This window comes from Dermacentor andersoni, chromosome 10 (genome assembly GCF_023375885.2).
Source record: "Dermacentor andersoni chromosome 10, qqDerAnde1_hic_scaffold, whole genome shotgun sequence".
NCBI lineage: Eukaryota > Metazoa > Arthropoda > Arachnida > Ixodida > Ixodidae > Dermacentor > Dermacentor andersoni.
Window position 1 is genome coordinate 104,501,927 of NC_092823.1, and position 24,963 is coordinate 104,526,889.

Genomic DNA, 24,963 nt, shown 5'->3' on the forward strand with positions numbered 1-24,963 from the left:
ATAGGATAATCTTCTAAGCTGCATAGGCGACCGCCGCTGCCTCGTTTTGCGCATTGAGTCCTTGGGTGCCCGCAACACCGTCCCGCGACGCTAATGCGCAACGAGTTACAAAAGGGATTTGCTTGTCCCGCTTCTCGTCGCGTAACACCGTCGCCGCGCTCAGCGGAACCGTTTTTCCCAGCTAATCTCAGCCTTGAAGCAAACATGTTCATCGCTTTCGCTGTCGTCGTCATGCTCTTCAAAGATTTCGCCGTCATAGGAAATATGATGTTTGCTTATTCCCATTCATTCTGCCTTTCGTAACCTGATTTCTTACCGTTTTCGTTGTGTGGTTCGAGACGTTTCGAAATGAAGCCTGGTTCACACCGATAGCTTTGTCCGTCGGAGATTCGAGCGGGCCCAGCGAGGATGCGTTCTATATATATGGCGCCGTCTGTCTAGCACTCTTCACATGAAGATCTGTATTTACCTAGGAAAATATTGCCGTTACGAGGCTGATGACACGAACTTCCCAACAAGTAAGAGAGTTTTCGAATAGCATTTACAACTAAATATCAGCACATTAGGCAGTTTTAGAATACCGTCTGTCGCTTTACGCACGTTAAACGCGATCCCCTTTCCTGGACCTCACGTTGCACATCCTTTCAATGCCATTAGTTTAACCAATGTGCGGGAACGCGAACGCAAAGAAGCCGTTAGAAGAGAGGGTATGGTGCCGTCTGGTGGCACTTGCCAAACCAATTCAAAACATTTTATTAACAACCGTCCTGTTGTTGCTATGGGGACGCGTCTCGTTAAGCGTACGGAAGCCGGAATCGCTGAACGATCTCAGAAATTGGACACGCTATGCGCACATAAATAATGTTTCAGGTGAGTTTGAAGAAACCGAAACCTCATGTCACTAGTTATTGGTGATGAACTAGAGGAAGGGTAATGCTGAAATAAATAAATGAATAAAATTGGCAGTCACTGCAGTAAACGCCAAAGAGGGTGAAGGCAGAAGGCTGCGCGCACAATAGACATTCTATAAATTTCTTGAAATTTTCCTTCGAATGCGTTGTTACTTGTCATTGTTATCCCTCACCGAAGGTCATAGGTTCGGGAGCCTTAACTGACGCTACCTTAATTCACTTCGCTCTAATTCACGCCAAAGAAATTGAGTTCGAGTGCCTTAACTATCTCTTTATTAACTGCGTTTTAATTAACTTCGCCTTAACGCTAAACGTGGTTGGCTAGACTTCCACATAAGTTCGGAGATTCGACTCCTACTGAAGGTAGGGGGTTTGAATGCCTGAATTCACTGCATCTTAATTAATTTTGCCTTTTCTGTTTTAGCAAGACGAGCAGCATCGGAGCCTGCCATGGAAGAAGACGGCGACGAACACGCGAACATTGCCACGAGCGCGTGTCTGCACGAGGCGAGCTCACATGACTGCCTGTACCGCACGTCGCGTTTCCGATACCATCGGGGATACGAGCTACTTAAGGCTTTCGCCTTAAAAAAACTAGGAAGTGAGACTAACAAATATAGCAACGCCGTAAACGGAGAGTTGACTTGAATGCTCACGCCACTAACCGACTATTATAGACGCTTCGCAGTGTTCATTCATTGGTATACGATGCCCTCCACGTACTAAATGAATGGCGTAGGCCGAAACACAAATTTCCGGTAAAGCTCAGTCCATAGCAAAGCGTATACGTGTGTCACTTCATACGTAACTGTACGCGACCACTCATAGTAAAGGCTGATCAGCTGTCCACGTTTGCTCTCGAATTCACACCGCTGTTTTCTTGGCTCTTGTGTGAAGCCTACCATTTTTCCTTCCATCTGTATATGTGCGCTCCCCCAAGAATTATGAATGCACAATCTGTTCTGTTGCCAGGGCGTACCCAGTAAGTGAAACATCGGGCGGGGGGTTCCCATTAATGGTACGAAGAGGTTCGTTCATTTATGGGAGATGATGATGATGAAGCGTCAATCAATGGCACAAACCCACTATAGGGGATAGTGAAAGATTACGGGAAATTCAGCAGGCCATAGCTCTCGCTAAAATCGTTCTCCTCTTACACAAACCATCCACCATAGCGGAGCAACTCCCTCATTGTAGACGATGTCCAATGGGCGACTCAGTCGAAGTTACAGCAGTGAAAACGTTTAAGACGGGTGGCGTGAGCGTCGTCGTTCTTGTTAGAGCAGCGGCCAGTAAATTTCACGAGTCGAGATATCGGATGCGCGACATCACCTAGGCCGCGCTCGCGATGTGGCGTCCACGTGCAGCCACACCACGTGACCTTTGGTATACGGCACGTTTAAATTGTACTCGTCATAACGAGTCTCGGAGCGGTTTTGTGAGGAAAAAGTAAACTCGGCGTGCTTGCAAGGGAGAAAATGGCCATAATTCGGGAGGAGGAGGCAGGAAGCGAGGGTGAGGGGGTGATTGTGACAGCGAAGAGGATCAGTGGTGTAGTGAAAGCGTAGGGACACGCACAGATGATCGGGAGCTTTGGGTTTTGCTTGCTGAGAGTAAGGAAGTACGGACGCCACCGACTACACGAAAACACGTAAGATGGTGTGCAAAATGAAAAACGAAGAGCAAGAAGAAAAAAAGACGAGGAGTACGAACGAGCAATATCCTGGTGGAGAGAATTGGGCACGGAAAGGTGATTTTGTGCCATATTTCTACACCTCGCTGATTGGTAGCCTGAGTACTGCGTGATGCGCGCTGTGATTGCTGTAACCTTCACTGGAGGAAAACAGGGAACAAAGTTGATACTGCTTCTAATTATTATAAAAGTATAAAGTTAGATGCAGTTGCCAATGTCGCTTAATGAAAACCAGCCCACATACGTAAAAAGAAAGAGAACTGGCTGCACAAGAGGGAGGACACACGACAGCGTCGGGATCAGAACAATTCAAAACATTTGTTAGAGAAAGAAAGAAAAGCGAGTGAAAAACGACTCTTTGAGAGAAGTCAATAATATCTCGGCAAGCCAGCCGCATTTCAGGCGCTATAAAAAAGAAAAGAAGAAAAGAAACGAAAGCCTGAGAAGCAGGAAAACCCAAAAACTTTGCGAAGGTGGAATAATGATTTTCTGAAATTGTTCCTCGCCCGCACGCATAAGTTTCTGGGGAACCGTACTTTGAAAATAATATAGAAAAAGAAAAAAAAAGGTCATTGCTTCTCCGCACTTCAACGTAAGTGTAATACTCCCATCTCTCTATGTGCAATCATCCGAATATATTACGAGGTAATAAAAATATATCCACTTCCGCAGCTAGAGAAGAACACGTACATGTTATGGATTTCATTTCCGCGGTAAACAAAGGGCTAGTTATCTCGACACACTGGAGTGATAACTGGGACGCACACTAGTTCATGAGCCAGCCTCTGCTGTTTTTTTTTATTAAGAATACAGCATCGGTTATTGTTTTTCTGTAACTCCGCATTTTCTTCCTGGAAATGAGCCGTTTATCGTTATGAGCATATCTTCCCGAAAACAGCTGCGAAACGCACAAGTTTACTGAAGCCTTGTAATGACTTAGTAAAGCACTGCCGCATTAGCATTTTTCGAATCTTGTTTTACTCCCACATGATTCTAAATCTCTTATGTGAAGATTCTTGCGGGCCGCATAAATTACGCTTCACAAAGTTCATCCCAAAAAACAAGGCGGTTCTTAATCATACACGTTTGCTCCATCAAATAAACAATTCTCGCATTAATAAACGAAATTTGTGAAGAACTGATGTAGTGTGTATTTCTCGCGCAATCCTATTCATGCGTCCATGCAGTTTCAAATTGTTTCATGCCATTCTTTATGCATTCTCATTCCGTATCAGGCTTCCCAAAATATCCCTGTAAAGCTCCGTATGAACGCTTTCTTGTACCGTGAAAAATATGTTAGCGAAAATATTTTCGGCTCTCAATTCTTGAATATCGTTGGAGGAGTACTGGATGCTCTCTTTGGTATACTAACTTCTTGGCGCCTGTTTAACATTCGTTTATTTGAGAGAGAGAGATAGAATAAGATTATTGAAAGGCAGGCAGGTTAACTAGGACTGAGCCGGGTTGGCCACCCCACTCTAGCGATAGGGGAAGAAGAGATTAAGAGGAGGAAAGAAAGCCAAGAGTGGACGTGTGCCGGAATAACCAACATGATAAAATTATCAGTGCTATCTCAGATACGGTGGCTCACTCCGGGGTCCTTCAGAAATTGCCACAAAGCTGCTGCGGCTTCCTGCAAACTGTGATAGGTGGGACTATGTGGTCTCAAGGTTTTGTCCAACGAGAAAGGTCTTCTGTTTTACTGGTTATAGAGCGGTGTGTCGGGCTAACCACGCACGTTTCAATGACGGCGGTAGGATACACTCTTAACGCCGTTCCGCAAAAGTTCGAATAACATATGTAGAAAATATGCCACTTCAAAAGTAGCGCATTGGACACCTGACGTCCTAATGCACCTGTTAGATGGGGACGCCATTAGCTTGGGGATAAACACCGCCTTCTAAACATTGAGGTCACATACTGGCCGAGAACCTGTGCAAGCTTGTACCTAGTTTCCCGGTAGGTGCTGGCAGCAGCTAATAATAAGGAGGCATATGACAGCGCTAATGAGTAGTGGCCGGTATCTATGACTGAATAAATAATACTTTCCCAAGTGGTGACAATTCACCCTTGCTCTTTTTTTCATCATCAACATCATTTTATTTTATGAAACCAATACAACAAAACATGATTGGACCCATAGCCAGCTCGGCTAGTGAAAGGTCCAAATACAAGATATTCACTAACGAAATGGCAGACATTCAAACTACATGTACAAAAAGACGTGAGATACTACAATAGCGGTAATACAAATATGTACAGTGTATACATACATATTCTGAAAAAAAAAATAGGTTTATGGATATACAAAACCAAACACAAAGGTATTTAGTCCGACAGTTCTGGACAGACAGCTGTTTCTTGCCACGAAAACCTAGCGAGCAAGTAGTAGCATTGCCCTCATGTAGTTTCTTGTGATATAATAATCGGGGTGCTTGTTGCAATGGAGGACATTGCACTTTCTTTTTTATCAGTCTTTGAAAATCTGGTGCGCCTTAAAACCGAGGGCCATGATATAAAGTAAACTGAACACGGTGCTCAAGGTAGATGTAAAGTGCAAATATTAGTCTGTGGAGAAACAAGTCACGCGCGAAGAAGCGCCGCCAGCAAATAATTTACACCGCGAACAGGCTAGTGTCGAGCCTTCACTGATAAAGGGAATAAGCAGCACGGTATTTTACAGGCCGACAAGTACTTTATTAACAACATTCTCTAGCTCGTGTCGTTACGCAAGCGTTTGTTTGACATGCACCAGAGATCCAATGATGTGGTTGTGTTGAGAAATGGCACACGGCCCTGCGTGTTGTCACCGTCTTCAGTATATAAAAACACGGCTTTCTCGGTAATGAAGATAGCTACCTTTCTACTATCTCGTCCGTTGCCGCTGGCCTGCGCATTTGTTCAACTTGCTGGTAAAAAATGTCAATGCATGTAAGGCAGTTTGGCTGACAACGATGTGGCCGTTGACGCAGTAGCGACATGTTCTAGCGACACTCGCACAATTCCATAATGACATCTAATTAAGAAATAGCAGCAAAAAAATCTTGTACAAGAACAAGCTCCATATTTTGCTAACTAGACATGGAGATTCAGCTCTCTTGTTTAACTTTCACATTCTGTGTCATTTTCACACTCCGAACATGTGTGTGTGCTGTACTTTTTATCTCCAGCCATCGTCTGACATCCGTTGTAATCAATTTTGGAGCCTCATATCCATATAAATTAGATCCGAGACCTGATGTCCCCTATACAGTTGTGTCGCATTTGCATATGAAGGCGTAAGTGCAAAAAAGAAAGCGAAAAACTTTTAAAAATTTGAGGCATATTGAAACGCTTAATGAATGTCCCTCCTTGATAGCATTTCTCGGGGAAAGAGCAAGAGTAACATCAGTTATCAGCACTTGAGTGGCACTTTCTTTAGGATACGACGACCGTGAAGTCTTTCTGAAAAGAAGGCGTAACGCGAATTGCGAGTGTAATACCTTACAAGGATTTGTCTGCCTATCAAAATGACTTGAAAGAAGCGTTCTGGGCATATAAAGCTAAAAGCGGAGCAGAAATCCCACTTTATTACAACAGCAAGCGTAAAGAAAAAGCGAACTCTCGTAGTTCACGGACATAATCTTAGGAATATTACTGTATTTCAGAGACTGACATGGTACAGGCTTTATGTCGCTGCGAGACTCTGGACAAAGTTCTTTTTTTTGTGTTTCATTATGCCGTTTAAAGAGAACTTACAGTGTGTGCACTGAAAGCAAAAAAAGAAATACCTAACTACAATACCTCATTAGGATTCACTGCAAGAACAATAATGACAGGTAATTATGCGAATTATTCTGAGAACGCCCAAAGTCGAGTTAACAATGCGCAAAGTTTTGTCGCCACTAGAAGCCTTTTGTTCAACGTCCTTCGTACGACGTCTTATCTCTGGGCAGCTGAGCACTCTCTGAGAAGGAGCCGCGTTAGTTGGGTTAAAAGAGGCAGCTTCTGCAAGTCCCAGGAGTGAATCAAGTCGCTAATTGAATGATAGGACGAGGTGAAGCGTGGGGAGCAATTCGGGATGCGATTTAGAGGACGTCTAAAATTGTTCAAGGGGTTGCCCGTGTTCGGTCATACTCTTTTCAATGTTTCCCTAGAAGGAACTCGTACGAAAAAGGCAAATGCATTACATTATTTTGTAATCCATTATTCACGCACGTTAACGCAAGTAAAAGCAGTAATATCTAAGCATGCGAAACATGCAAATCTCACTTACTCTACAAAAGCGATGCAGAGCCTCTTTAGAAAAGGATGGCCTATGTTTGGTTTCACAAAGATATATATATATATATATATATAACCACTTAAGAACTATACACAGGCAAAGTGAGCATAGGATTAGGATTATTACTGTTGTTTTAGAGCTGAGTTTACAAAGATCTTGGGGTCTGTTGGTCGTGCCAGCCACTCCTATTCGCTCCAACGATAATTGTGCAGAACAAAATAAAAAGATAGACGATTCCAAGTGCTAAACAATAGAGAGGTTTAGTTTAGGGGACGCAAGGGGCTTGCATACGCAAGAACCATGGACGACAGTACTGCGCATGCGCAGGCCGCTACGTCTACTTGCGTCCTTGGGTTGTTGCGGCGGCTGAAAACATCGCTGCCGCTAAGCGGTCACGTTACCCACATGACTCTCGCGGTGTACGAGAACTTACGAGTCGCTAGCGGATAGATAATGTTATAAATCTTTCACCAAGTGTAGACAGATGTCGGTTTTATATATATTAGAGAGGTTTAGCGTGTCCGGTATTCGCATAAACGCAGTTGGGGCATTGGGGCGCGGGCGTGAACGGGAGCGGCCCGCATGGTGCAGCCGCCTGGTGGCGCAAAGCTCAAACGGACAAAAGCAGCTAATATTGCTGTAACGAAGTCTATTCTACTTCGCTGCTGGTGCAAATTTTAGGCACTGGCGTAATCGTGTGGCTGTCAAAAATTTACACCCACAGCAAAGTAGAATACATTTATTTAAGGCAATATTACCTGTTTTTGTCTGTTTCAGCTTTGCGCCACCAGGTGGCTGCACCATGCAGGCCGCTCCCGTTTACGGCTACGCCCCAACCTGCGTCCACCTGCGTTTACCCGAATACCGGACACTCTGAACCTCTCTAATAGCTACTTTTAATAAGAATAGCTTTATGTGCTTTAATGCTTGATTTCGTGTTTTAAAAGATGATAACGCAGCAAAGATTAGACGTTGATGGCGCTGCGAGCGCATGCGACCTCATTGCGGGTTGAGTTTGGGGCCGCTAACATATAACGTGTTTCTGCTTGCGTACGCAAACGCACACAAGTGCTAGGGGCTCCAACGCCTTGTGTCCCCTAAACTATAGAACTCTCTATTAATTTTCCCAGGCGCCTGCAGATAAAGTCCCTTATAATGGGGCACATTCTAAGCACAACGCTCTCGAACACCGACGCGCACTCAAGAGCCACGTTAACACGAAGACATAAGAAATCTAGTAAACTAGAATGCGTATGATTCCTGAAATAAAAAAAATTTCGTCACAATGTGCCTCTCGTTTCATTTATAAATTAATTCACTGGTGAACACTTCCTCACGGCGAGAACTTTTGTATTTCGCTTGTATATGGGCGTCGATTGTAACTATTAAGCGCAAACAAATAATCTTTTGCGGTAATAAATGAATGGTTATTATTCTAATGTGTCTGATGACGTCATTTCTTTCCTGAGAAAGTGACACGACGCCGAAAATTGCCCCCGTCAATGCCGGCACGTGGACATTTTTCTTTCTTTTTTGCTCAAATACCTATTATCACTTTTTTCTTCGAAGTGTTTTGAATGATTATGCAAACTTTGCCTAACGGCCTATCGTTCTTCCATAGCGAAGAACGATATGCATAATATGCATATCACTTAATAGGCAGAAACTGGCGAGACGGCTGCGTGAAAAAAAGTTATAGGCGTCCCCTTGATTTTTTAGGATGGTGTTATTTGAACCGAATAGACGGTTCAAAGAGTCATCGAGGTCCTTGGAACGTTTCAATCGATCAGTCGCCTGTCCTTTATGTCCCATACAAAAGCTGTTGTCACCTTCTGAAGGACATACGATTCCCATGGCCTATAGTCACTCAAAACATGCGTCATTTGTGAGAAAGAATGTGCCAGCAGTGGTATAGCTATATTATTACTTATAATGTATGAAAGGTGTCCACAGATAGATGAAACTGGGCTCACCAGAAGCTTTGAGTAGAACACGATAATAATAATAAAATTTCATTACACCTGATTTTTATGCGACATGTAACGCACGTAATAGCTGAACGAATTTTTTTTACGAAGCGGTCCCTACACTGCGCAATGGTTTGGACAAAAACTCTGCTCAGAGTTATCCGGAAAAGATTAATGTTTCTGAACGCGTGCGTAGTTGTACATTGCTTTTTTTATATGGAAACAGCGCTCCCCCGCATATTATACTATATAAGCGTTACTTCGTTTAGTACCCAGATAAATAATAAAAGTTATGAAAGTGATTGGTCAGCGAACAATGCTGTTTAGGAGCGATAACAGAAGAAAAAATACATTTAATGCAGCACTGACTGTAGTAGAGCCGATTCCCAAACGTTTGAACTCTTGTTTTCTTTTCCTTGTTAGATCATTTGCCTCCCTTTGCTCATTAGAAAGACATGCCCACGAGAATTTGCTTGTACTACAACTAAGCCACCCTTGTTTCATTAGACACGTGTTGCTGCTTCTAAAATCGAGCAGTGTCATCGAAGGTGCACGGTTGGCTGAAGTAGGATAGTTTAGCAGTGAGCTGAGCTTCAAACTGACTTCACATTCCTTGCAGTTTAAATGATGCCGACGTTCTAGTTTAATTCCACCTAGCTAATGCATAGCCATCAGCCTCCAAACGCGCTGCGAAAAATAAACACTTTGCGTTCTTTTTTTTGTCTCACATGGTAAGGTGTTTTTGTGCTTGATGCAATACTCTTCAGTGAGAGAAACAGATTTTGAAAAAAATATGTTGCATTTACCAAGTGGCAACTGTGTGGAATGAGCGTCCTTGAGCACTGGCTCTTCGACAGATTAGGTGTTGAGGATGAGATTAGAACACCTGCATACCAGATTAGAATACCAGAGTGAGGAAATACCACTGGCGAAAAATTTTTATTGCAGTGAACTTTATGAGCAGTCTGAAAGCAAGATACCAGCCGCAATGGTTTAGTGGAAATCGTGTGCTGCTGCTTACCGCAAGGTCACGGTTTTGGACCCCAATTGCAATGGGAAAGTTGCGATGCATGCGAAATACAAGAAGGCTGGTCTACTTTGAGTTAGGGTAAATGATGCGATTCCGGGGCACTTACGTGTCCGAAACCCCCATCTGATTATAAGCCACGCCGTAGTGGGGGGCTCCGAAATAATTGTTGGCCACCTGGAGGTCTTTACAGTGCACCTAAATACAAGTACACGAGCGTTCTGATTTTAATTATGGGGTTTCACGTGCCAAAACCACTTTCTGATTATGAGGCACGCCGTAGTGGAGGTCTCCGGAAATTTCTACCACTTGGGGTTCATTAACGTGCACCTAAATCTAAGCAAACGGGTGTTTTCGCATTTCACCCCCACCGAAATGCGGCCGCCGTGGCCGGAACTTGACCGCGCGGCCTAGTGCTAAGTACATCTATGTGCACGTTAAAGAACCCCAGTCAAAATTGATCAAGAAGCCTCCACAACTGTGTCTATCATATCCCCAGTGCCACTTTCTGGCGTAAAACCCTACGAATCATTCACTCTATCAATGATGCAGATGCGCACGCATTGCATGATATATGCTCCGCGAATTTGATAGTTTTTTTTACAGCATAGCCGTCACCCCACTCATGAATTATATAGTGGGCGTGTAGCAACACATCATTTCATCACTTTCTACCGAAACATATCGCCAAGTCCTGTGCTCGGCGCTATGTGTCCCTTTGTCGATTCGATAGTCGACCCCAAGTGCATCAAACGTGTGAAACACGGATGGTATATGCACATGTATAAATTTGTTACCTTCAGTACAGTCGAGCGGGCATGTATTACGTGAACCAGACATCTGAACGCGGTACTTGGGTGGGAGGTTTGAGTGTAGCCCCCACTTTTTAACAGATATTATCCTACGTATTCAGCGTCTTTCGTCCTAAATATTATAGCGTGTATAGTTTATTGTTGCATGCTTGGCTTCGCTTTAACGGCACTGTGGTCTCATGTCGCGCCGTAGCCTTCCCAGCGCTGCAGACATTTATGGATGCCTGGCGTAGTTCTCAAAGCGACGCCGCGCCAGTGCATCCGGCAACGGACCAGTCATTCGCAGTGGGCCCACGTTCGCTTGGCTGACGGCGCAGCTGTCAGAGGCCGATATGGAGGCGAGGCGGCGCGACGCCAAGTCCCCCGTGGGAAAGGAAGAAACGAATGTGTATCGCCCCTCTGGGAGGAAGCAGGGGGCAGGACGACATGGTTTTTTTTCGTCTAGCTCGTCACCATGTCCTGCCTGCTCGGCTGGTCTTGTACAGATTGTGACGTAGATGGCCGTATAACAAGCATCGGGAAAAGAAAGAAGAAATATCGTTTCTGAGGAAAGAGTTGCAGGAAGGAACAGAAGTGGAAAGAAGGAAAGGGGGGGTGAAAAGAGTTTTGTCCTGACTCAGGCCACTGAGTTTTGTTCGTCTCTGCTATCCCCTAGAGAGGATATTGGTGTTCGGGTTCTGTGAGGGGCTGAGCTTCCGGAGCACTGATGAGTTAGCACTTAATCCTTTCGTGCGTTCTTAAGGCCTATAAGCCAAGTTAGTTTAAGGAGAGCTGAAGCAAAAATGTAAAAGCGGGATGGCTAGGAGAGAGGCGGGCAGGCGGTAATTTCAGCTAACTTCTTTTGAACTAAACAGCACAATTATACAAAGGGTGACGGCAAAAAATTGGTGGCACATCCATCCTTGAGAGATGATGGGCTAATTTATTACAATTAGCACTCGATCTAATAGTTCGTAGGTGACTGTTCACGGTATGGTTTGTTTAACGGTTATTATGAAAGGTGGAACGTACTGAGCGACCCAGGTTGACGTCAGAGAGGTTTATTTAATAGTACCAACACCCAGTAGCATATGCACTGTGACCCAAGTTGGTGCGAAAGAAGTTAGTTGTAGAGCACCACATAATCAGAGTTACACACTCTGTGGCCCACGTTGCTCCCACGGTTGCATTGAGCCAGGTCCACCCAGCCAAACAGCCCTCTGCTCTACCGACTTGAACGTGAAATATATCTAGTCACCCAACTTGGCAAGAAAGTGGTAAAGTGCAGACCTAAATACATAGGAGCATACTGTTAACCGTAGCGAATTCCCAAAGAATGGTAGAAGCATTAAAAAATGGCAGTGGCCATTTCGTGGTAAATGCGGGAGAACACACACGCACACGCACACACACACACACTATATATATATATATATATATACATATATATATATAGGATGTTACTGGCTTCTCACACTTCACAGCCATGCACATTTTTTTTTTCATTTTGACGCTTCTAATGCTGACAGACTAAAACACGCAACAACAAATTGAGGGAGGCGATGTGATATCACTGTCATCGAACTGAGCAAAAAACAATTCACAATCGTATATTGTATTTCCTCTCTATTAGAAAGGGGAAACCCCGCCACCCCCTCCAATGATCTCCATTACACGTACAGAAATTTCGCGCCACATGTGGCTGCATTACGTTTTTTTTGTTCTGGGCGGGCACATTCATCCATCTGCCTAACCTTGTGTTTCGTTAGGGTGCAACTGAAAACCACAACTCGGTGACGAAATTTCATCTGCCTACTCAGTGTACAATGTCCTTTAGACGTGAACGCGGTCGTTAGCCGAGCCAAGTTCGTTCGGCAGAACGACCGTTACTGACACGCCGCCTGAAAAACGGTGGGAATCATAGTTTCCGGTGGATAAGTTTCGTATCACGAACTTCGTTATAGTTTGCCTCGCGGAAACGTAACCTAGGCAGGCGGACGGGCGGGCGACACTCTATTGCGAAGTGCGACAACTGATATGGCCACGTGCCATCCGGAAGGTGCACGTTGAAAGGGCGCACGCGTTTATAAAACTGGCGAGGACGGCTTTGAGCACAACTTTTCTGCGCAAACTGATAACAACCGAGCGTCAGCTCTAAATTTATTTGACAGCACGTGTTCAGCTGAGAAATGTTAATAATGTTCGTTTCTATTGTTAAGAAAACCGAAACGAACTTCAACATTTCAGTGCCGCGCATTTTTTTTTTTTTTTTTTGCCTAAGCGAATAAAAACACTGGGTGAAATTCTAGAAGAAGCCTTATTTAGGGTCCCCACTTCGTGGCAGGGACTAACATCATTAATGTCCCAATATAACGGCCTATCCTCTTATCAATTACCAAGACTTTAGGGAATAAAAATTACCGTAACAAGATAACGGCCTCTGCACGCTTATATTTCACAGAAGAACTGAAGTAAGCCAGTATTGAAAGCGCGACAGTTTGCTAGAAACTTGGCGTTTACCGCCAGTATTGAGAAATACCGCTGCGCAAGCAGATTGGATATATTTAAAGCACGTGTTTACACTCTTACTCAACATGTCCCGCCAAACAGACCTAGAACATGAAATGGTGAGTCGTGTGGATGCGCTATGGCAGAGGGAAGCGGGGTAATCTAGAACCCCGTATTCTAGAACGTTTCTCTCCTCAATAGGGCACCTCGACTCGAGAAAGAGGATGACAGCGCTTCATGGTCAGGGCACTTGAAGAGCAGCCAACGGTAATTCGTAAGATGTAGTGATCCTAGTAGTGTGCTCTGCAGTCAACGGGTGGCGTTGTGTTCAACTCGGGCGAGTGGAGGAACAGGTTTGGGTCAAGGGATGTTTCAGAATAACAGTATCATTCTCTACGCCGTAAAATAATCGACACCGTCAAAAGGAAATACGAGTGTCACTCGGTCTCCAACTCCCACCCTTACACCGTTTCTTGGTGTAAGTGTGCGAGTTAGAAACCAATTTACCTTCTTGTTCATTTTAAAGGGATGCAAATTATTCGACAAGTGTACCCCACTTGCTGAGTGGCGCTTGGAGCGGAGCACTTGCAGGCAGCTTTTTGCGAGTGTATAGTAACTCGAGCTAAAGCGGCAAGCACATTGGCAGTGTGTAGTGTTCATTTCCATACCTTATGTTTCACAAAGGTACAGGCGGCAGTGAACAACGATAACCATATTTACTTCAAAGTAAAGCAGAAGAAGTCCGAGAACAAGAAACGTGTGCAGCTTCAAGTTCAAGTTCGTGTCGCTGTTCCAGATAACGCCGCGCTTATCAATACAGAAAAAAAAGGAAACTCGGTTCCCTTTCGAACTAAACTAGAATCCATCCAGGACAGCGCAGTCAATGCAGCCAATTGACAATCGTATAGGCGAATTGTTCTTGCGCTATATTTTAGGACCAAATCTTATGCCGAACCTCATTTTATCATGCGTAGTCCCGGTGGTGGAGCGCCATTATTTATGGAAAGGCGCTATTGGTTGGTAAGAAGCCGCTATTTATTCTGAGGAGATGCAGGAGTTCTGATGCTGCGCATGAAGAAAGGTTTTCCTTTTGCAGTTGTGGGTGAATATTTTTACCGGAATCATAAATATTTGCCAAGATGGGAAAATGCCTCGCGTTATGCTAAGCACAATACTCTAGGAAGGCCGGTAAGAAAATTTTGCACGAAATATTGCCCCTAATTTTTCACTGCTGTGGAACGTTGTCGTGAAATATCGACGAGAACGCGATGCTGCGCTGTTTGATACAGCGCTCAAATTGAAAAGGGTCGCGACGGCGAGGTCGGCTGCACCGTCTACCTTGACCCCAAGGCTTCGCAAGGAGCACGCGCAAAGTGAAGAAGACGGTGCTAGCGTTGAAGCCGAGTGGTTACTAAGCTCGCCTAGTTCACCACGCGTGCCAAAAGCCTGTCTTCTGATTGTAGCGAGTCCACAGATAAAGGAAAGAGACATACCTATCTCGGTATACATCACATCGCTAGTACGGTCTGTCCTTCAAATGTTTGACAGTCCCCTTTGCTGCTCTGCGGGTGAAATAAAAGGAGCAGAAAGCAAAACATGCAGCCGAGTTAGATATACGGGTGACTATCCTAGTACTCTATACTCGTTTTTTCTGTGCCAACATAAGAGTTTGCTGCGTCGAAGATATCCACCCAATGTGTCACTGCTGCTCCTCAATGTGAATCGAACCCTGCGCCATACGAGTGAGATAACGTAATCCCACTGGAACTCCCTGTCAGCCGCTTTCTCTGTATCAGCCACTGCTGACATCACCTGAGATGCACCAGATAAAGTCGAGAACGAGAACCGCGACTATGACTTTCCACTTTCCTCATTTCCTCGCTCTGTTGTCGCTAAGAGCGACAAATCCGTTGTAGAAGGAGCCTAATCGTTTAGTTTATAAAGGCGCCGACTGGCGCCTCGCTTGCCTCTGCTGAATATTCTATAATTATTCCAGACCTGCTGAAAGCTTCGCTTTATCGATGTTCCTAGAATCGGGGGTGGACGTTAGGATGGAAAAACAGTCCTCGCTACTAGTTGGAACGGAAAGCACGATCAACTAATGAGTGCAACTTAACAGCAACGAACAAGATGGCAACATGCAAAATAGAGAAACAAGCAATGCTAAACTCGCGTTCATGGCTACCAGATTTGGCAACGCTAATAGCGACTCTGTTTCCAAGCTCTGCCTCATAAACAAAAAGCGATGATCCGACAGCCTCTTTGCGATGCAATTCTTGCGAACTGCAGCTTATACGGTAAAGAACGTGCGGTGTTTGTGGCAGACACCTGACAGCCACCGGCAAAATGACCTTGAGGCGTGCCTTTCGTAACCCGTACATTTGGTTTTCATGTCAAAGTCGTTACTAGGGGCTGGCTTTCCAATGTGCCTTGGTTGTAGATATCTCGATGAGCTGGTACAAGGCCTCAGTAGGATCATGCTCGTTCGTTTGACACAAAGTCGTCGAAAGAGGAACGACGACTTCGTGATGACGACGATGCAATGAAGATGACGTGACGACCATGATGGCTAAACGGTGATTTATTGGACGATGGATGATCCGAGAGCCTCAAATGAATCACCTGATCCCCCTTCTATTTGCGATGCAGTATTGTAAACTGCAGCTTATACGGTAAAGAACGCGCTATGTTTGCGGCATTCGAACTTGCTACCCGCACATTCCGATTTCTCATGAAGACTTTCGCTTCTTACAGAATTCCTCCTGCAAAGGAAACGCAGCGCTGGGTGTCAGAGCTGAATTGCTCAAAAATATCTTCACACCAAAGAATGAACGAAAAGAAACAAATAATATAACGTAGGCAATGCTATAACGCTGCAAAATCTTCATTTGGTAGAGCATATGTGGTCTGTGTTTTTAAAACGAAGCCTTTGTTGCGTAACCCCCAGGCGTTTCACCTCGCTTGCTGGGTTTCTCGCCGGATAGCTGAACTCGGCACAAGCCACGTTTAACGCAATACAGGTTCTTGTCATGGTGATTAGGTAAAAATACCTGGGCGATGGTGCGAATGGGCACAGCAGAGATTTAGGCGAGAGAAACACAGGCCCACAATCTTCGTTTTCGTAGTAACGAGACGGCGAGACGGGCTAATTGGTTAAGGTTCATGTTGAACAGATTTTGAAACGCTGCGGCACATAGACGAAAGAGTACAGAAACACATAACGCACATGGCGGGCGCTACTATGCGTCTCGGTCCCCGTGTTTTTACCGCTGCTTTCGAAACCATTCGATCATGAACCAACTGGTCAAAACCAAAGTTATGCTTGTTACAGAAAAGTTGACAGGACAGCACTTCACTCACGACTGTAATTTTTCTATTCAACAGTAAGATTATAAAGGTGTTATGCAATTGGTTTGGCAGACTGTAACGCTGAAGGCATTATACAATCGTTTCGATAGGGCTGTAACGCAATATTATACTTCGCAGAGCGAAGGATAATAATGGAGGTTGCTAGCACGTGTTTGTACGACATGCATATCCGTTTGTTCTAGCCTTACAAAACCATGTATCTAAATCCGCTTCATTAAGCACCCAATACAAAATGGCCCTAAACTAACGCTCCTAGAGAATTATTTTAAAACGTGCAAATAAACATTCCATTGAACAATAACAAAAGAATGGGTTTGATTCACAAGCTAATGCATTCGATTCTAAAAAGACGTGCATACGGCACTCCGCCTGCCGTAGGGTTTTACCTTGATATAAGACACATATATCAGCTTTAGTGTCCACACTATCACACGCACGTACGCACACACACGCGCACGAGAAGATTCGCTAAACACAAATCAAAAAAGAAAATATGCATCCGATCTTCATAGCCTTTTTATCTTTCCTTCGTTTTCACCGGAGAATGCAGGTAAACTTCATTTTATAATTTACGCTATTACCGGTAAAACTTCCGTGTTTTTCGCGAAATCGGCAAACTATTAAGAGTCTCAACATAGCCAAGCCTAGGGTACCCGGATGGCCGTCGGCGCCAACGGATAAGTGGGAAGCAAACAGGCGATGAAGGCTGCACCATCTCCCTCTCATAAAAAGAGAACAAAAGTGAGCACGAAAGAGGATGAAAGCTTTGGGGCGCGTGGCCGACTCGATCGCGACCCTGTGCGACCATCGCGACCTTGCAGAGCTTCCATTCCCAGCTGCCGCCCGCAGCTTCCGCAAACCCGCGAGGGAGGGATAGAGATTCAGAAGTTTATTGAAAGGTCGCACATTTCACTCTCGCCGCTCTGGCAGCTGCGGGCCGACGCTGTAGTGGTCACGCGGAAGTGCTTTAAACTGGCAATCCGCCTTGACCTGCGCAGTAAATGAAAAAAAATTTTTTTTCAACTATTTTTGTTTTCCAGGCGCTTGATCACAAATTAAACGATTCTTTAAGTGAACAATCAACAAGCAAGCTTCACCTGAGTGGCTTTTAATTGGTATCGATTGCTTCGAGAGACTTAATAAGTCGGATGAGCGGGAATATTTGCTAGTGCAGAAAGCAAGGCGAGTGGTGCCCGTCGTTGCGATGAAACTGCATTTTTGATAGCGTTTTGGAAAATGCAGCTTGTAAGAGCGAATGTTTGGGCAATGTAACTTCGCTTTTACAGCATCGCCATCCTTTAGGAGAATGTGAATTCTCTATTTACATTGTTTACCATATTGTGCGCATCGGCAGAGAAAGCTTAAATATGATATACTGTGGTTCTGAAGTGCCAAAACCACAATCTTAATACGGAACACTTCACGGTGAGGGAATCCAGGATAATTTTGACCGCCTGTGCGAGGAATAGCACTGCGCTAAATACATGTGCGAGAGAATTTTCAAATGTCTCGTCCACCGAAATGCCACTGTCATGTCGTAAATCGAACCCACGCCCTCGTGCTTAGAAGCTTCAGACCATAACCAATAAGCCACAGTAGCCACCAGGAAAAGGGTAAGCCGACTTTGCTGCAGAACAAGACGAGCTAGGCTTTCTGAAGGCCTACATTGCTACTCCAGGTATTTCGTGAGAAAGATGTTACACACACAGTCATTGCGCAACCACACAAACAAAACATGTAAACTCGATCACACAAATAAGGACAAAAATATTTGCAAGGTCTCATTAAAAACTGTGTATTTCATTGTCTCAGTTGTAAAGAACTTGAGAGGCCGGGTAACAATGACCCGTAGACCGATAGTGAACGGTAAACGAATCAGTGTTATTAGCCTAAACTGTCACCTTTACACCCATGGTAAGTGCCCCAGCGCATCGAGGGGTTTCAGCGGAATGCGCCAGTGTAGCCGTCCGAAACTGGACGGATTACATGCACCTTCCTTTCTTTGGAATACAAAAGAGAATCAGCATGAGTGATGTGCTCTTTATAAGCTAGCCTGCTAGGCGGTCCTTTTTACGTGGTCTCTCTTCTTGGAAGAGCTCCGGGTGGCAAGGACACTGCCAACGTTCACGCTGCTCTCACGACAGTGGCTCAAGGGCTTGTTTGTAGCTCTTCTGTAAGCGCCGGCTGGCAAATGTCTAGCTATGGCATTGCGCTTACAAATTCATCGTCGCTGTCGCTTGAGCCGGTCGCGCTGTTCCAGGCTTCGTTGGTGTGTAACAGGCGCCTAAGTTCTGGTTGAGACGGTGCTCGGTACTGGTTACAGCGCGGTGAGAACGCGTTGGCTACTGCTCTAACCCTCTGGCTTTTGGCTCCCAGTGAGTGTCGCCTTTAAGCTTGACACTGTAGTCTTGTTTCAGTCACCATAAGTGACAGACAGCCTTGCGCTGTTTGCCCAAGTTTCTTTTCTCAAAAGCATTTGTAGCTGTGAAATCGGACACTCTTGTTCTCACCCTTCTTCCATACGGAATTCACCAGTCCTCCAGGGGGGTAGTATGGTAACTGAGTATGGCTAGTCAATTGTCTTCAGCGGTTGTGGCAGTTTTGTTAGTTTGCGCTATGCAACTTGTGCCCCTATTCCGCAAGGCCATTTGATTGAGCGTAACGCGGACTCTACATTACCTGAGGGAAATCGTGGGCAGTTGCAAACAACTTAAGTTATCGAGAAGTAAACCGTGGGACAGTATCCGCGATGACTTCGAGAGGAATGTCATGATGCAATTCTTGACCTAATCTAACTGGCAGGTATTGCTCGGATAATTTGTAAAGTTTAAGTGACTGTGAAAATATATGACTAGAATGATCAATAGTTTTGTTTTTCCTCGAGGCATTAAAGTGCTCTCTATCTGTCATGTAGATGACTCGCTTTATATCACTTGGAGCTTTTGCATATATTAGCACATCAATGTGGAGAGTACTGCAAACTAATTTGCTGTTTCTAAAGGCCTGATGTTGGTACAACCTGTTCGAAAATTTATCATTTAGGCATGCCTAAATGCCTGAAGCTTTTCAGGTACCGTAAAGGGCTTACGACATTCCTATAGGCAATCATGATAAAAGAAAGATATAATATTCTAATAAAACCTTTTTTGCCCCTTCCGCATGTGTTAACTTATTTCATGCACAACCGATTTGTAGACGTGCACCCGTGGTCGAAAGGGGCCCATGGATTTGTAATAAATATAAATTTCTTGACAACTACAACTGAGAACTTGAGACTTATGAATGCACTGTGTGATGTTTGCCAACACAAAGACTAATCTAAAATCTTCAGCTGCAGGTTACATTCGAAGATATCGAGGAAATTAGTTCACATTTTCCTTTGCAAAGCCTCTGGTCCGCATACTTTGGATCACTGGGGTACGTCACGAGCGTAAAAAAGATTTAGCTTGTCAGTTGATCGGATTTTTGCGAAATTATGAAAATCTTCGCTACTATGCAACTCCAATATCTTCGTACATCAAATTATTCTTATGGTTTGCTTTTCTCCTCGATCCCCTCCCAGGCCTAGCTGCATCAATCATCAATATGTGCTAATGACATGTGCTCTTCTGGCATCTCCAAATTCAATTCCTGGTCCGGAAGCCATTTGTTATCATCTGGACTTCCGCGAAGAGACGTGTTCATTTGGGGCAGGCAAAACATAGCGAGTGGCGTTCCCATACTGCTCCTGAATAGGCATGTACGACCCAGCAGTCTGTAAGCACTGTAATGAAAATCAACCTATCAGTCTCAATTTGCACCAGTACCCTAAGCATTGCCTTGGAGATAATTATTCTGCACTGTCCTGAACAAATTAGACTACCACCCTCTGTAATATGGGATCAACCTTCAGCACAGATGTAACTCATCATGTGGTTAGGATACCCTCAAAAAAATATTGGGCTTTCTTGCTGTCGTCCGGACTCAGTGGTCACTTCAAGTGTCCCACGATTATTTCTTTTGTACTTTTTGGTTCCTCGACCGTCCTTTATAACCCCGTTTTCCCCAACCCACGGGCAGGGTAGCAAACCAGAAATACGTATTTAGTTAATGTCTCTGCTTTTTCAATATCTGCCTCTAACTATTCGTGACCAGAGTTGTGTACTAGAAGGGAATTACTACCGTCACGTCAAAAAACCATAGAACCAAACAACGTTACTCTCTTTCCGCGTATACCACGCTCTTCGTGTCGTCGTGTAGCCGCCATGTCGTTCTGCGTCGTCAACGCAAGCTTGGCAGAGGACAAAGCGTTGCTCAAAGCCGACGGAATTCATGTGAACGGATCGAATAGCCTTTCTGACTCGAGCCTCGTAGCGAAGCACAGAGTGTGTATGTATGTATGTATGTATGTATGTATGTATGTATGTATGTATGTATGTATGTATGTATGTATGTATGTATGTATGTATGTATGTATGTATGTATGTATGTATGTATGCACGCACGCACGCACGCACGCACGCACGCATGCACGGATGTAAACCGAGAGGGCCGAGGCCATCATCCGCGGGAAGTTGTTTCGTTGTATTATTAGCTATGATCTCTAAGACCATCGGCGCCTCTGCTAATCCTGCTACACGATGAGCGCGCGATCCGTTGAACATGTCTTGGTTAGTTCTTTGGTTCGAGATGCAATGTTTGCGATTACCTCCCCTGGACTCTAATGACTAATGACGACTATAATATATAATTTGTGCGTGAGTTTATATGTATATGTGTGTTTGCATGTAGGTCCAATAAGCGCATAGTGGCGCTGTTTTAGTCCATGCGCATTTCAGGCACACCAAAGCTATAAGCTGGCACCTACAAAGTTCGGCCTAGATGTCTGCTTCGGTACGCAGCAATTACGGCGTGATTACCGCGCAGACGCCCTGGAGAAATCTGCAGAAGTTTCCACTTCCGCGTCCTCCGCACTCCTGCATACGGATTCGTTCAGCTCCCTTTCCTTCACGTCGGCTCTAAATGAAGCTGGAATGCCACAGCGTGCCATAGAACACTTCGAGGCATGAAGGAATCTTTGGGCTAGACGCTGGGATAACGGCTTTAACGTCGAGCCAGAATATTAGTGCGTAATTCTTATTTGAACATGCCATTGATTGCAAGCTGTGATTTTCGTAAAGTTGTTAGCATTGCACACTCTCACGTCGGTAATTGCGCAAGCATAAACCAGGAGAACCGTTACATCCTGTCGGATGTTGTGGTTTCTGTCGATTTATTCGCTGCTCAGACGAACTTGCTATAGGGCTAGTTGGTTGATGCTCCTGAAAGTCAATGCAGTGAAACTAAGACACAAAAATATGTGAGTACATGAAACGCGTCATGCATGAGGCAGGTGCTGCAGCTGGGCTATACTCTCGCGCTTCCCGATGCAAGTGCTGCACCGTTTAGCGGCGCCATCACGGAGTCTGTACGGGGCCTCCGGTATCACCGGTTCTTTGAGATTGCACCGATAACGCCCCGTTGCGTATGAGCCGTGCTCTGCACCTAGGCTCCTCTGTAGCGCTTGCATGAATGAAATAATGAATGAATGAATGAATGAATGAATGAATGAATGAATGAATGAATGCTATGAGCGTCCTCTTTGAAACGGGATGCTATGGGTTGCACCACCAAGCTATTTTTCCTATTTTGCCTAATCTCTTACCTACCTTTCGTCCAACAGACAAAAAAAAAATTCTGGCATCAAACTTTCGGAACCGTTATTCTCAACTTTCTTTAGCTTTCCCCTCCATATGCTGCATCATCTAGCGACAAAGTCCGGGAGTAATTTCCAAGATACGTGGTGCGCCGGTACGTTCGAACACACGTGAGATTCACTCCTTCCCTCCTTTCACACGGGAACTCGTGGAGCAGCATGCTGAAGTGTCGGATCGTTGTGCTTCAGAAACCCATGTGACGTGGGTTGGATTCGGCCCAGCACAGGAGAAATCTTAAGGGATTTTGGGCTGGCCACACCTTCAAATTCAGCGCACATTATTAGACTGCACTATCTTCGAGATCAGCCTACGTAAACGCCTAGATGGGTTAGATAGGCGGGAAGAAAACTGGTCTGACAATGCCGGCAATGCTATTCGAATTAGAAGAACAGACGGGGAAGTTCTATATACTTTTCTTAATTGTGTCACAATTGTTTCTTGGTTTCTTTTTTTTTTAGGTTTGTATGTATTAGTTGTGCTACAATCGCGTTTTCATATTCGCTGCACTTCAACCATGCATGCGCGGAAAAACGATAAGTGATCAAGGGAAGTCAGCTACGGTGCCTGCTTTTACTATAGTTGTCTAGAAAAATTAACGCTGCTGTAGGCGCCATAGCAAAAGTTCTTCGTAGACATTTCAATTGGACTGTTTATCAGGACTGTTTCTCTTTTTAAGAAATTACTTAAAATACTTGGAATGATAGTCGTAGGTACTGGTTTAGAACTACAGTAAAGCAAAAAGCGTATACACTAATGTAGTAAAGGGTTGCATTGCTTTTCATTTGTACTGCGCTGATTTTGTTAGCGTTAAAGGTACGAGTGGCTAGCCCAGAAACTTTAGCCTGCAGGCGATGTCAGTCCAGTGAAATGTGGACTCTAGGTGCACATTGTCTCAGTGTGAGAGACGACAGTTCGCATGGCTATCAAGTGCTAGGCTGTTTGAGGTAATGAAATACCTTAGAAGTGATTGAGGATTTGAAAAGCTTCTAAGTGGCACGGTGAATGTCATCGAGAAATTTGGCTGTTCATTCACCGGTTTACATTCCTGATTAACACAAATGGCACCTCGTGAAGCTTGATTCATACAGCTGTCGATAGAAGATTTTAAATGATTTTATCAGATAAATTATCAGTGTAACATATTTTAGCATTGCCGAAATATAACTATTATGGTGCGTAAGCTCCACGAATATCTTACCACGTGGTTCATTATGAGTACGTGCACTGTTTGAAGAGTTGTGACGGGCTGCGGTCATAGCAGTACTCTTCTCTACAACGAGTCATAATTCGTTGACGAATTAAAAAGTAACGTACATTGTCCCTGGGATGGCTCATATAACACCCTGCAGATGGCAAACAAAGCTTCACATTAGAATAATGAAGATCCAATGCATGTTCAGGCGTTGATGTGAAACGAAGCTTAATTAAACCGTTTTTTTATGTGCTGTGCAGCTGAATTGGTTCGTTACAATGCAACCGTACTTGAAACCCTTCGAGTGTCTGAGCACTCGTCACATATACCCCTAAAGACCTGGGCCCCTATACACGAAAAGCTCTCACCCTATATTTGTTCATAAGATGAAATTCCATCTAATCCCGATGCTGGACACAACATAAGCGAAGACAGCAAGCCAATGGCAAAGATCACTTATGAAAGAGAAGCTTTGTTAATATGGGCTGAGAACCTCAGGGAAAAAAAACTGCATAGATTAAGGCTGCTTCTCTCCAGTACTACGATAATGTAAACGTTCCCTAAAAGCTCTAAACCTTCCGACACGCCTTAAACTTTAATTCTGCGTATATGAACCGCTTGAAGTCCCCGTAAGAAGCCTGAGATAAAAGCCGTTAGGAGTCAAGTACCAAAAACAATGTTGCTGCTCCGGAAATGGTCACCCTGGGAATTTTGTGTCATTATAACGAGCCATTTAACGTTTGCAGTTACTCCTACCTTAAGTTACGAGTGGAATGAGACTGAAAATGTACTTTTTTTTATTGCTGTGCTTGGGTTGCGACACTTCTTCTCCTCCCTATGGCCACAAAGCCTCAAGTAACTAGAAGCAACGAGTTCAGGAAGAATTCGTTTATTATGCAAAGCTTACGTGTATCACTGTAGCGTAAATTCCGCGTAGGCGTTAGAAACTTACGACACAAATGCTTGTACGTCCCCTTGTAGTTGTTTCCGGGGTTTTAGGTTTTGCTCTGTCTGAAATGAAACAAAAATGGCAGTTTTGGAGCGTACTGCTGGTGAAGGCAGCTCTCCCACACTACCGTTCCATAGAAAACGAAATAGGGCGCGCGAGCACACATGAATGAAACAGCAGTTCCAAGTTTCAAACATTCAAGGAAGATAAAAAAGACACCATTTTCATGAACATTTTCCTTTATGTTTGCTTACTTCAAATGTCGTCATTGCGGCGCGTGGACGAAGGATCATAAACAGTGAAGCTTGTGGAATCACGTGACCACAGAGTGTTATTACGATCCCGGTGATGCATGCGTTTCTTCCGAGCAGCGTATGAAGTAGTTTTGGAATTAAAGAAAGAGAAAAAAAGAACGAAAAAAACCGGAAAAGGAAACACGACATTTTGGCAGAAAAACTGACGCAATGATAGTGTGTGATATAAATTCGCACCGGCGAGTATGCTGTGCCAGAACAGTGCTTATGTCGCGTACCACGTGACACGACCGTTGTTTAGTT

The 24,963-nt window shown here is 44.5% G+C and overlaps 1 long non-coding RNA gene across 1 annotated transcript in view; it reads right to left on the reverse strand.

The window, feature by feature from the left end:
* Positions 1–24,470, reverse strand: part of LOC129387927 (uncharacterized) — a 100,615-nt gene extending 76,145 nt beyond the window's left edge. The window contains exon 1 of the long non-coding RNA XR_008615079.1: positions 24,410–24,470. This is a non-coding gene — a long non-coding RNA (uncharacterized lncRNA). The remainder of the gene's footprint in view (positions 1–24,409) is intronic.
* Between the last annotated feature and the right edge of the window lie 493 nt (positions 24,471–24,963).